The following is a 12,969-nucleotide window of genomic DNA, read 5'->3' as shown; positions in this document are numbered from 1 at the left end:
CTGCACTGCTGGAAGGTTCCTTAACCCTCTGTTTCTTGGTTTCCTCACTTGTGGCATGGGAAGACGCAAGATCAGTGATTTTTCATGCCTATAGACTCTGTCATGGAACCTCAGAGACTCACAAGCCCTCCCTTCTAGAACTTGTCCAGGAGCTGGGAGGAGGTTATGGTTTGGAGTAGACATTCTGCAGCCCGGGAGGTTGGAGAGATCTGCCCTGGAGACAGCCAGGAGGGCTTCCTGGAGGTGGTGGACCTTGAGACAGGTTTGGAAGAGGTGGGGCCTTTTGGCCAAAACAATTCATGAAAGGCAACAAATGCCTGCAGACCTGGGATCAGATCTCAGCCTTGCTGCCACTTAGTTGGGTAACCTTGGTCCTGGTAATTAACCTGTCTTTGCCTCAATGTCCCCATCTGGAACAGAGGCATCGAGTCATTGATGAAGGAGTGTGACTTCATAGCATGTGCACTACAGTGTGAGTCCAGAGGCCTGGGTCCCCACTGCACTGCGAACAGGTCAAACAACTTTTTTTTTTTTTTTTTTTCGTGACAGAGTCTCTCTCTGTTGCCCAGGCTGGAGTGCAGTGGCGCTATCTCGGCTCACTGCAAGCTCTGCCTCCTGGGTTCACGCCATTCTCCTGCCTCAGCCTCCCAAGTACTGGGACAACAGGCGCCCACCATGGCGCCCGGCTAATTTTTTGTATTTTTAGCAGAGACAGGGTTTCACGGTGTTAGCCAGGATGGTCTCGATCTCCTGACCTCGTGATCCGCCTGCCTCGGCCTCCCAAAGTGCTGGGATTACAGGCGTGAGCCACCCCGCCCGGCTCAGGTCAAGCAACTTTGATAATGGTAGTGGCTGAGCTGATTGGTGCTTGCTTGGTGCTGCATGCTTTACATGTATTATCTCATTTAAATGTCACAGTCACCTTACTTGGGAGGTCTCCATTTTTCAGATGAGGAAGCATGTCCAGAGAAGTCTGGTGTGATATCCCCAAGGTCACACAGTTGGCATGTGTCAGAGAGGGTGTCTGTCAGATTCTCGAGCTCGTGCCCCTAACATTCTGGACACTTTGACCGACCCTCCCTCTCAGGCTTCCCCATCATTAAAAAGGGCAGGGGGCGGGCAGGTGACATTCTGCTCCATCACAACTCGCAGCCCAGTTGCCTGCTGCAGCAGGAAGGGTCCCTGCTGGAGCCCAGTGCCCTCACCGGGCCTTTCAGCAACTTCCCTGAGGCCTCCACCCCCAGGATGGTGAGAAGTCGTGCCTGGGGGCTCTTTTCCTGCCTTTGAGAGGGTGGGACCTTAGGGAGGGAGGAGCTGGGTCCCCAGTGCCCAGGTCTGCTGGCTAAATTTAGGTGCTGGGGCATAGAAGGAACAAGGGTAATTAAGGGGTGTGGTGTCACTTTCCAGCCGCCTCTCACATCCCCTGAGAAGTCACACGCCATTTGGGAAGGAGCAAGGAGGCGTGGGTGATAGAGGGGAGGAGAGGGGAGGAATGATGGACAGTTGGAGCCGGAGGTGGGGGAAACCTACAGCTCCTCCACAGACCTGATGGCTGCCTGTATCACAGTGAGACAATTTTCAGCCAAACACCCCAAGGGCTTCCTTCAATTCACACCATTCATAAATGGAAAGTCTGCCCTGAAAGTAGTGACCCCTGCCGTTGGAAATGCTCTGCCCAAAAGGAAATCTAGCAAGCATTGATCAGGCACAAGATGCAACAGGATTTACGCGTATGTTCTCAGCAAGCCCTTGCAACAACGCTGAAAGGAAGGTGTTATCATTCCCATTTTACAGAGGAGGAAACTGAAGAGTTAGCCTCCCAGGTTGCACAGCTGAGGCTTGGGGGAGCCAGGATCTGAACCAGACAGGCTGACTCCGGAGCCCGTGTGCTTAGCTGCAGGGTACAGCTAACTCTGGCCCACTGCAACATGGTCCGCGATCACTCTGCGATCAGAGAAGGATCATAAAGGAGGTTTAAAGAAGGCTTTGCCGAAGAGATGAGAAGAGAAATCATTGTAGGTGGCAGACACTGCTTCTGTAAAGACTAAAAGGTAATTCTGCCCACCCCAAAGTGCACAGTCTGATGTCAAAGCAAGCACAAGGCTACTGTGTTGGAACCTTCACAATTGTTGCTTTATCCCTCTATCAAAACGAGACCTGAAGCCTGAGCATGGTGGCTTATGCCTGTAATCCCAGCACTTTGGGAGGCTGGGGCGGGTGGATCACTTGAGGTCAGGAGTTTGAGACCAGTCCACATGGTAAAACCCAATCTCTACTAAAAATACAAAAACTAAGGCAAGGCACAATGGCCCACGCCTGTAATCCCAACACTTTCGGAGGCTGAGGTGGGTGAATCACCGAGGTCAGGAGTTCGAGACCAGCCTGGCCAACATGGTGAAACCTATCTCTACTAAAAATACAAAAATTAGCCGGGCATGATGGTGTGTACCTGTAGTCCCAGCTACTTGGGAGGCTGAGGCAGGAGAATCGTTTGAATTCCGGAGGCGGAAGTTGCAGTGAGTCGAGATGGCGCCACTGCACTCCAGCCTGGGTGACAGAACAAGACTCCATCTCCAAAAACAAACAAACAAAAAACAAAAATTATCAGGTCATGGTGGCAGGCATCTCTGATACTAGCTACACAGGAGGCTGAGGTAGGAGAATTACTTGAACCCTGGAGGTGGAGGTTGCAGTGAGTCAAGATTGTGCCACTGCACTCCAGCCTGGCCAACAGATACCCTGTCTCAAAAAAAAAAAAAAACAACACCCAGACCTGAATCACCCCATTAAAAATGAGCAAAAGATTTGAACAGGCATTTCTCCAAAGCAGATATACAAATGGCCCATAAGCACAGAAGAGATGCTCAGCATCATTAGTCATGGGGGAAATGCAAATCAACACCACAGTGAGATACCCCTTCCCACCACTAGGATGGGCTACAATAAAAAAGAAAGACAATAACAAGTGCTGAAAAGGATGTGAAGAAATTGGAACTCTTGTGCATTGTGCTGGGAACGCACAGTAGTGCAGTAGAAAACAATTTGGCAGTTCCTCAAAAAGTTAAACATGGGCCAGGTGCAGTGGTTCACGCCTGTAATCCCAGCACTTTGGGAGGCCAAGGCAGGCAGATCACGAGGTCAGGAGATCGAGACCATCCTGGCTAACACAGGGAAACCCCGTCTGTACTAAAAATACAAAAAATTAGTCCGGGCGCAGTGGCTCACGCTTGTAATCCCAGCACTTTGGGAGGCCGAGGCGGGTGGATCACGAGGTCAGGAGATCGAGACCACGGTGAAACCCCGTCTCTACTAAAAATACAAAAAAAAAAAATTAGCCGGGCGTGGTGGCGGGCGCCTGTAGTCCCAGCTACTTGGGAGACTGAGGCAGGAGAATGGCATGAACCCAGGAGGCGGAGCTTGCAGTGAGCCGAGATCGCGCCACTGCACTCCAGCCTGGGCGACAGAGCAAGACTCCGTCGCAAAAAAAAAAAAAAAGGTTAAACATGAATTACCATATGATCCAGCAATTCCACTCTTACGTATATACCTAAGATATCTGAAAACATAAGCCCACAAAAAATAGTGCTCCTATGAATCTGAATGTTCATAGGCTGGATCTCGGCTCACTGCAATCTCTGCCTCCTGGGTTCAAGAGATTCTCCTGCTTCAGCCTCCTGAGTAGCTGGGACTATAGGTGTGTGCCACCACACCTGGCTAGTTTTTGTATTTTTAGTAGACACGGGTTTCACCATGTTGGTCAGGCTGGTCTCCAACTCCTGACCTCAGGTGATCCACCCGCCTCGGCCTCCCAAAGTGCTGGGATTACAAGCATGAGCCACTGCCCCCGGCAAAATGGAAACAAGTTAAATGTCCATCAACTGATGGATATATCCATACAGTGCAATATTATTTGGCAATAAAAAGGAATGAAGTACTGATAAAAGCTACAAGATGAACGAACCTTAAAAGCCTTATTCTAAGTGAAAGAAGCCAGACACATTTGATATAATTCCATTGATATGAAATGTCCAGAATCAACAAATTCATAGGAACAGAAAGGAAATGAGTAATTTTCAGGGCTTGGGTGTGGGAGGGAATGGGGAGTGACTGCTATCGGGTGCAGGGTTTCTTTTGGGGGTGATGTAAATGTTCTGAAATAGATACTAGTGATGAATGCACGACTTTGTGAATATGTTAAAAACCACTGAAGCATATACTTCAGAAGGGGGAGCTAAGACTCCCATAAATTACATGTGAATTATATATACATATATGTCAATAAAGCTGTTATTAAAAAAACTCCCAGACCTGTCTCTAATATTTGCAAGAGCACAAATGAAGACCCACATACCATATGCCTAAATATTTCAAAAGCAAGCGAACAAGCTGTTAAATAAAATATGTTCTCTTCTCTTACCTTGACAAATATACATTCATAGTGGCACAATTGAAAAGCATGTGTAAAGCTCTGGTTTTTATATGCTTGAAAGCTGGTGTGTTTGGGTATTCTGTTGAAGGGCCGGCTGTGTTTAGACAAGTGATCAAATAAAGACATACATAATTCACAAATTCTTATCATTTTAGTCCATAAAAATGTTCAGGCCTTTATTTCACCAAAATTGCTAATTTGTGTTTTAGTGACAATACCCATCCAAAAAGATTAAAGAAATAAAATACAGTTTTTGTCCAAAAGGAAAATTATAGTAAAGGTAAAATTTTAAATGATTTTTAAAAAGGTACTTTTTCTAAAATATCCAAAATTATTTATTGAAATTAAAAGGTAAAATACAAATTATAATGAGTGTAACTGTTTTTTGACAGAGAGTCTTGCTCTGTCACCGAGGCTGGAGTGCAATGGTGTGATCTTCACTCACTGCAACCTCCACCTCCCAGGCTCAAGCAATTCTCATGCCTCAGCCTCCCAAGTAGCTGGGATTACAGGCGCGTGCCACCACGCCCAGATAATTTTTGTAGTTTTTGCAAAGACAGGATTTCACCATGTTAGCCAGGCTGGTCTTGAACTCCTGGCCTCAAGTTATTTGCCCACCTCGGCCTCCCAAAGTGCTGGGATTACAGGTGTGAGCCACTGCAGCCAGCCTAGTGTAACATTTTAAATTAAATCTGGGGCTGGGCATGGTGGCTCACACCTATAATCCCAGTGCTTTGGGAGGCCAAGGTGGGAGGTTGGCTTGAGGTCAGGAGTTCCAGACTGCTTGGGCTACATAGCAAGACCTTATCTCCACAAAAAATTTAAAAATTAGTCAGACATGGTGTCGCACACCTGTGATCCCAGCTACTCAGGAGGCTGAGGTGGGAGAATCACTTATGCCCAAGAATTCAAGGCTGCAGTGACCCATGATCACGCCACTACAGTCTAGCCTGGGCTACAGAGTGAGACCTTGTCTCTAAAAAAAAAAGAATAATTTAGAAAATATGTTAAATCTGAATTTTTATTAATCTTTTGAAATTGTAATAACATTTTATTAAACATTTTTAGAAAAATGACAAATTAGCAATTCCAGTGTTTAACACTATATTAGTTCGTTTTCACACTGCCAATAAAGACATACCCAAGATTGGGCAATTTACAAAAGAAAGAGGTTTATTGGACTTACAGTTCCATGTGGCTGGAGAGGCCTCACAATCATGGCAGAAGGTGAAAGACACGTCTCACGTGGCAGTAGACAAGAGAAGAGAGAGAGACTGAGAGCAAGTGAAATGGGTTTCCCCTTATGAAACCATCAGATCTCGTGAGACTTACTCGTTACCACGAGAACAGTATGGGAGAAACCATCCACATGATTCAATTCTCTCCCACCGGGTTCCTCCCACAACACGTGGGAATTATGGGAGTACAATTCAAGATGAGATTTGGGTAGGAACACAGCCAAACCACATCAAACACCCATCTAGTTGGTACTGTAAATAATCAGTATCACACTTCATGCATGTTATATCTAAATTTATATATACAAATATAAGAGTAAATGAACGGTTTAAACATTGCAAAAGGTTCCTCAGTTGCTATATGCATCATTGTGGATATTGCATTAATCCACAAGAACCTCTGGAACCAAGAATTGGTACATGAAGAAAAGCAAGAAAATGGACAGCTGACCCTGCTGAGAAAACGCTTTGGTTTGCAATAATCTACGGCATTCATGCTCTCTGAGAGTGAAGATTTAACAAGTTCATCTCAGGCTTTTCTCACACATAAGCACTGCTGCCTCTCAAGTCTACCCTGTCTTCAGAAGCAGAATCTGTCTCTCAGGTCAGCAGCTGCACAACCCCTAAACCTTCATACATTCCAGACTTAGATCACCTTTTGTATCCAGGACCTAGAGCAAGAGAAGAGGAGAAGCAGTCCCCCAGGACCTGGGTGGTGCCAGTCACAGGAGTGGGTGTTTAGGACTGTCCTTGCAGGGGGGCCAGTGCTGAGCTGAGGGCAAGGGTGCCTCTTCCCCTGGTGTGCCAGTGGGACTGAAGGAAAGTACAGCCCTTCCATGGGTCACACGTCCCAATGGATGAATGCTCATGAGAACTGCCTCTTTGGGCCCCTGACCCTACTGTCTTCTCTCACTTGTCTACCTGCCTACCAGCTGGCCCCAACACCCCCTTCCTCACTGGCTGTCCTGCCACCCCCTATCTGCCAAGCATCAGCCTCAGCAGGGGGTAGAGAGGGGCCGCCCCCTCTCCCCAGCTGACGGTCAGATTATATAGCTGTCTCTCCCAGAAGAGGGGGTGACAAGGGTAATTACCCACCCACCAGCTAGCCACCCAGAGGAGCGGGCTCTGCCCCAGGAGTTTATGACAACAGGGGAAGGCTTCCTTCACCTCCCGTTATGGCCAATGCCTCCCCGCCTCCTGAAGGCTTCGGGGTGCTGGAGCTTTGAAGATGCCCAGCCCCCTAGTCCTCTAAAGGGGGCTTGTCAACCAAGCAGCCATATCACATTGTGGGGCTGTAGAAACAGCTCTGGCTGCAGCCTTAGGAGGCCTGGGTTCCAGCCCTGCCCCTGCGTTGCTGTGTGACCCTGGGCAAGTCATTTCCCCTCTCTATACTCTGGTGCCCTGATATATAAATGGGCCTGGCTGGGGGATGACCAGCTCCAAGCCCCCTCCATTGTGTAACAGTGCAGACCCTGTTGGCTGCCCACCGAATTCCTTTTCCCTCCCTCCCTGCTTCCTGACAAGATTCCAATTTTGTACAGGGTTGCCACATTCCCCCACCTCACATCTGTATAAACAGATGTTGACTGTGTGGGGTTTCAGGAGAGTTTTCACTTTTAAAAATAAGGGGCGGACTGAGTTCGTAGGGTTTCTTTTGGTCCTAACTTCCATTTTTCTTGCCAGGAATCTGAACATGAAATCTGGAGGTACGGTAGCCATTGTGGCACCATACTGTTGAAAGTCAACATCTAAAGCTGTGGGAGCAGGAAGCTGGCGTCCTGAAGTCAGCACACTGGTTCTGGGCAGCTTGCCTCCAGAGTCCTTGTAATGTGAGAAGAGAAAGCCCTGAAGTGTTTAAGCCACAGTTTTTGGGTTTCCTTTGTCTTGGGACCAAATGTGTTCCTCATAGACACAGATTAGAATCTGTCTGTGGGGTGGGCTGGTGTGGTGGCTCACGCCTGTAATCCCAGCACTTTGGGAGGCCGAGGCAGGTGGATCACTTGAGGTCAGGAGTTCAAGACCACCAGCCTGGCCAACATGGGGAAACCTGGTCTCTACTAAAGTACAAAAATTAGCCGGGCGTGGTGATGCACGCCTGTAATCCCAGCTACTCGGAAGGCTGAGGGAGGAGAATCACTTGAACCCAGCGGGTGGAGGTTACAGTGCTTACAGTGAGCCGAGAGCGTGCCATTGCACTCCAGCCTGGGCAACAGAGTGAGGCTTGGTCTCAAAAAAAAAAAAAAAGGAATCTGTCTGTGGGGTGACTCCATTGCTGTAGGCCACTTTAGGATGTTTGGACCTGTGCCTGGATGGTATTATTATTATTATTATTATTATTTTGAGATGGAGTCTCGCTCTGTCACCCAGGCTGGAGTGCAGTGGCGTGATCTCAGCTCACTGCAAACTCAGTCCCAGAGTAGCTGGGACTATAGGCACATGTCACCTCGCCTGGCTAATTTTTGTATTTTTAGTAGAGACAGGGTTTCACCGTGTTGGTCAGGCTGGTCTTGAACTCCTGACTTCAGGTGATCTGCCCACCTCAGCCACCCAAAGTGCTAGGATTACAGGTGTGAGCCACTGTACTCGGCCATAAGCATTTGTTAACCTGTTTGCACATCTCCATCTCCCCCTTGCTCCCTTGTAAGCCCCTGCAGGTCTAGAACGGTGTCACTCACTATCTCAGTGTCCCAGGGCTGCCATCACAACATACCACAAACTGAGTGCCTGGAAACAACAAAGCTTGATTGTTGCCCAGTCCTGGAGGTCACACATCTGAAATCAGGCATCAGCAGGGCTGTGTTTCCACCAAAACCTGCAGGGGAGAACCCTCCTTTGCTTTTCCCTACGTTCTAGTAGTTGGCTAGGTGTTCCTCGGCTTGTGGATGCATCACTCTCATCTCAGCCTCTGTCACCACTTGGCATTCTCCTGGTGTGTCTGTGCCTTCACAAGGCTGTCTTCCTTCTTTTCAGAAGGACACCAGTCATATTGGATTAAGGGCCACCCTACTTCAGCAGAACCTCGCCTTAATTTGATTACATCTGCAATGACCCTATTTCCAAACAAGGTCATATTCTATGGTGCTGGGAGTAAGGACTTCAGCATTTCCTTTGGGGGGATATAATTCAACCTATAACTATCCGCAAGGCATCCTCAGCACCTGGTGCAAGAGATATCGGCGGGATGAACAACAAATACAAATAAATAGATCCTTCTGTCTGTGAGCCCCCACAGGCAGGGCTCAGCACCCCATCTCTGTGTCCTGGGGCCTAGGTCAGAGCCTGCTCTCCTGAGGGCAGGTAGATGGATTTTCATTTAGATGTATCACAGGGAATCTGCCCAGCCAGCTGGCTGACCAAGCCACCCCTGACGAGAGTCCTCTGGCCGGGGGTGGGGGTGGCCCAGGGAGGGGTTTTCACCCCTCAGAGGTGCAGGCCTGACTGCTGAGCCCAGAAAAACTGACAGCCTGCTCAGTACCGCTGCCACTCAGCACAGACGGGGCAATCCCTAGGGAGATGTCACAGGCAGCCGGGGGCGACTGATGTCTTGGTGACACTGCTAATCCGGGGCCCAAGCTGCCCTGTGTGTGTGCGTCAGGCTGACTTGCAGTGGGGGTAGAAGGGTTCCTGGCTGGGAGGGGGCAGCAGATGCTGAATCAGGGAAGAGTGGGCTCCTCCTGCCTCGGGTGGGGAGAGGAGGGCAAGCTGGGCTCTGCAGGGCCTACCTTCCCGTCCCCCGTGCCAAACAGCCCCTGGCCACCACCACCTGCCCCCTCTTGCCCTTCAAGGCTCCAGTATCCGGTGGCCAGCCTGGCTGCCCTCAGAAGGCTGGAAGGGGAGGAAGGACCAAGGCAGCAGCCGTAAAGGTCAGCAGCCCTTGGGGCTGGGAACATCCATGATGCAAATGTGGAATTTACACTCCTGGAGTGCCTGTTGGCCAGCCTCCCGCCTGTTTCTATGCCAGCCAGCAGCCTGGGCAGCACGGGCACAGCAGATGTTCTGGGCCCTGGCTGGAACGGACAGCTCTGGGACTCCCCACTGCTTTGCGCACCTCCCCAGAAGAGCCCTGATGTGCCTGGGGGCAGGCCTCGGTGGGACTGGGCAGGTCTGCTCCGGCTGGATGATTGCAGCCCATCCTACTGGTTGCGGGCTGTCTGCCTGGGATCTCCAACCTCAACTCTCCTGGTTCCACGGCTGAAAGGGCCAGATGTGGGGAGAACAACTAGACACTAACTGTGCCCTTTGCCATTCATCCTGCTCTAGCCAGCTTCTTTCCAAGACCAGTTCCATTCAATGACTTTCCTGACCGTCAGAGGGACTTGGAATGAGGGGCAGAAGAGGCAGGACCATGGAGCGCTCCTCTGTGCCAGGGGCTTTCCTTTAAACCTCCCAACAGCCCTGCTCTTATCATCCTACTATTCCAGGAGAGGAAACTGAGGTTCAGAGAAGAATGCCTCCCAACAAGATCACACAGCCAAAGAATGGCAGAGCCGGGACTCAAATCCGTGTCTCCATCATTTCCTATGGCTCAAGGAGCTGACTCTAATCTTTACTCAGTACCCACCGTTCCTAGCCACCGTTCTGCAAACTGCTTAGCCTAGCAGACCCGAAACCATGTCCTCCAAACCTCACACCAGGCACTGAGAGTCACATGCCTTTGCTGTGTGTGTGTGTGTCTGTGTACGCACGTGCCCCATGCATTTGTGCAGTGCCGTGGTACTGTGTGGTGAGTGTGAGGCCAGGAGTCCCAGGCCCAACACCTCGTCAGCCTCACCTAGCCTCTCTGGACTGCAGGCTCCTCCCATGTCCTCTGTAAGTCTGGAATCCCCAAGGCAGAGTCGACCTCCCTCTCTCTCTGCTCTTCGAGCTCCCGCCTGCCCCCCCGCCCCCGGCAACTACAGCAGAGCCTCACACGCCGTGGGTGCTTGAGACATCTTGTCCTTGCCTGACTGACAAAGCTGCCATTCTGAGTCCCTGGGGATGCCGTCCATGGCTTCCTCAAAAGGCTTCCCAGGGCAGAACCCTTCTCGGTGCTCAATCTTAATTTTCCTCTCATTTACAAACTTGCTTGTCCCCTCCCCCATCCCACTGCACTGTCACACTCGCACTCCCTGGCATGCGCACAGGCACTCTGTCAATCTCTCTCTCTCTCAATCTCTCTCTCTCTCTGTCTCTCTCTCTTTCCTTCAATCTATCTCTCTGGTTTCTTTTGCTCTATCTCTCTGGTCGTATCTGGGATTCTGTCTCTCTCAGTCTTTCTTTTTTTCCTAAACTTTCTCCTTTCTTGGTCTCTCATGCCTTCCTTTCTCTCCTTCTATCATCTGTCTCTGGCTTTTCTCTCTTTCTCTGTCTCTGTCACTTGTCTCTGTCTCTCTCATCTTTGCTACTATGTATTTGCCTCCCTTCTCTCTCTCTCTCTCTCTCTCTCTCTCTCACACACACACACACACACACACACAGGACCCCACCCCCCGGGAGCCCTTCCATGCATCTGTCATGATGTGTCACGTCACATTTTTCTCCTGGACCATCAGAGCCTTTAATCCTATTGACATTCAGTTAACGAGTTTCTCTCGCTGTTGACAGAACCTCCTGCCCCACCCGTGCTGGGCTGACCGGGATCAGAGTTCAGAGTTGTTGCTGGGCAATTTAGGGCCTGCGGGGAAGGGAGTGGGGAAAATGGCCTCGGTTGTGAGGGGCTCGTAGTCTCCTGCAGCGGCCTGAGGGGTGCCATGGGGAACAGCCCCTCGAGTAGTGGGAGTCGCCTCCTCCTTCCTTGGGATGAGGCCGGCACTGGGGGAGCTGGCACATCGGGGAGGTGCTTCGTGGCATGCAGGAGGCCGTGGACACAGTGAGGCCCCAGGAGGCAGAGGGACCTGCCCAGGGCCATGCAGTGAGGTGCACTCATGGCTCAGGGCCCTTCTTCCTCCATCTCTGGGCTCGCCAGCCAGTTGTTGGTTGTGCCAAAGAGATCTGGTGGCATGGAGCCAGAGAGGAGTGGGGCCAAGCCCAAGGGATCAGGGATCCAACGCTAAATGTGCACAGGCTGCTGGGGCTGTGGGTTGCCTGGAGAAGGACAGGGGTGGGCTCAGGAAGGGGACAGAGGCCTGGGGGAACAGCCTTCAGAAGTTGCTGCTGAGAAACGAACCATTGGGGGTGCCAAGGGAGGTGTTGTCAGCATTGCCCTCTGGGGATGCCAACCTGCCCAGAGCTTAGGACCAGTGGAGCCCACCTCCCATGGAACCGCACCCTGGGAGAGCAGAGCTGGGCTCTGGAGGTCCTTCTCAGGGAGGGCCTCTACCCCCATGCAGGGCTGTGGGGGTCCAACCCTCTGTTCATCACCCAACTCCAGAGAAGCAATAGCCCTGGGAAGGTCCAGAGCCTCAGTGGGCCAGGTGGGGTGGCTCCTGGCCTAGGGTGTCCTCAGCAGCCTGTCACTGAAAGGCAGCCTGGAATAAGGAAGGAGCATTGGCCCGAGTCAGACAAACTGGGTTCGAACCCCCACGCTGCTCCCAGGGCTGTACGGACGGTAGGAAAGTGCCTAACCTCTCTGGGCCTCAGTTTCCTCCTGTATAAAATGGAGCAACTGCTCTCTGCCTCCAGTGGCTCCCCACGAGAAATGAGCAGTATGTCATATGTAAACGTGCCTGGCATGGCGTACTCCTGCTCGGTAAACAGCCACCAATATAATTGCTGTTTTAAAATGTCTAACCACACTGACATACCATTATTCAAATATCAGATTGGCAAAGCTCACAGAGTTTGATAACACTGTGCTGGCAAAGCTATGGGGATCAGACAGATGCAGACAAGGCCAGTGGAAGTGTAGCCTGGTGTAATCTCCAAGGAGGGCCATCCGACCTCTCCATTCCTTCACAACTGTGCATAGCCACGTCTAACCCGGCGGTTCCACTCCTGGGAATTTCCCACAGGTCCGCTAGCACACGTTTGAAGTGGCATGTGTACAAAGTTATTTATTGCAACGTTTCATGTAACTACCAAACACTGGAAACAAGCTAAATGTGCATCAATAAGGGATCAGCCGGGCACGGTAGCTCATGCCTGTAATCCCAGCACTTTGAGAGGCCAAGGTGGGTGGACCATGAGGTCAGGAGTTCAAGACCAGCCTGGCCAGCATGGTGAAACCCTGTCTCTACGAAAAATACAAAAATTAGCTGGGCGCGGTGGTGCGTGCCTGTAATCCCAGCTACTCAGGAGGCTGAGGCAGGAGAATAACTTGAACCCGGGAGGCGGAAGTTGCAGTGAGCTGAGACTGCGCCATTGCACTCCAGCCTGGGTGACAGA

The sequence above is a fragment of the Hylobates moloch genome, unplaced genomic scaffold, assembly GCF_009828535.3.
Source record: "Hylobates moloch isolate HMO894 unplaced genomic scaffold, HMol_V3 SCAFFOLD_5, whole genome shotgun sequence".
Lineage (NCBI taxonomy): Eukaryota > Metazoa > Chordata > Mammalia > Primates > Hylobatidae > Hylobates > Hylobates moloch.
Note: the sequence above shows the minus strand (reverse complement) of the source record.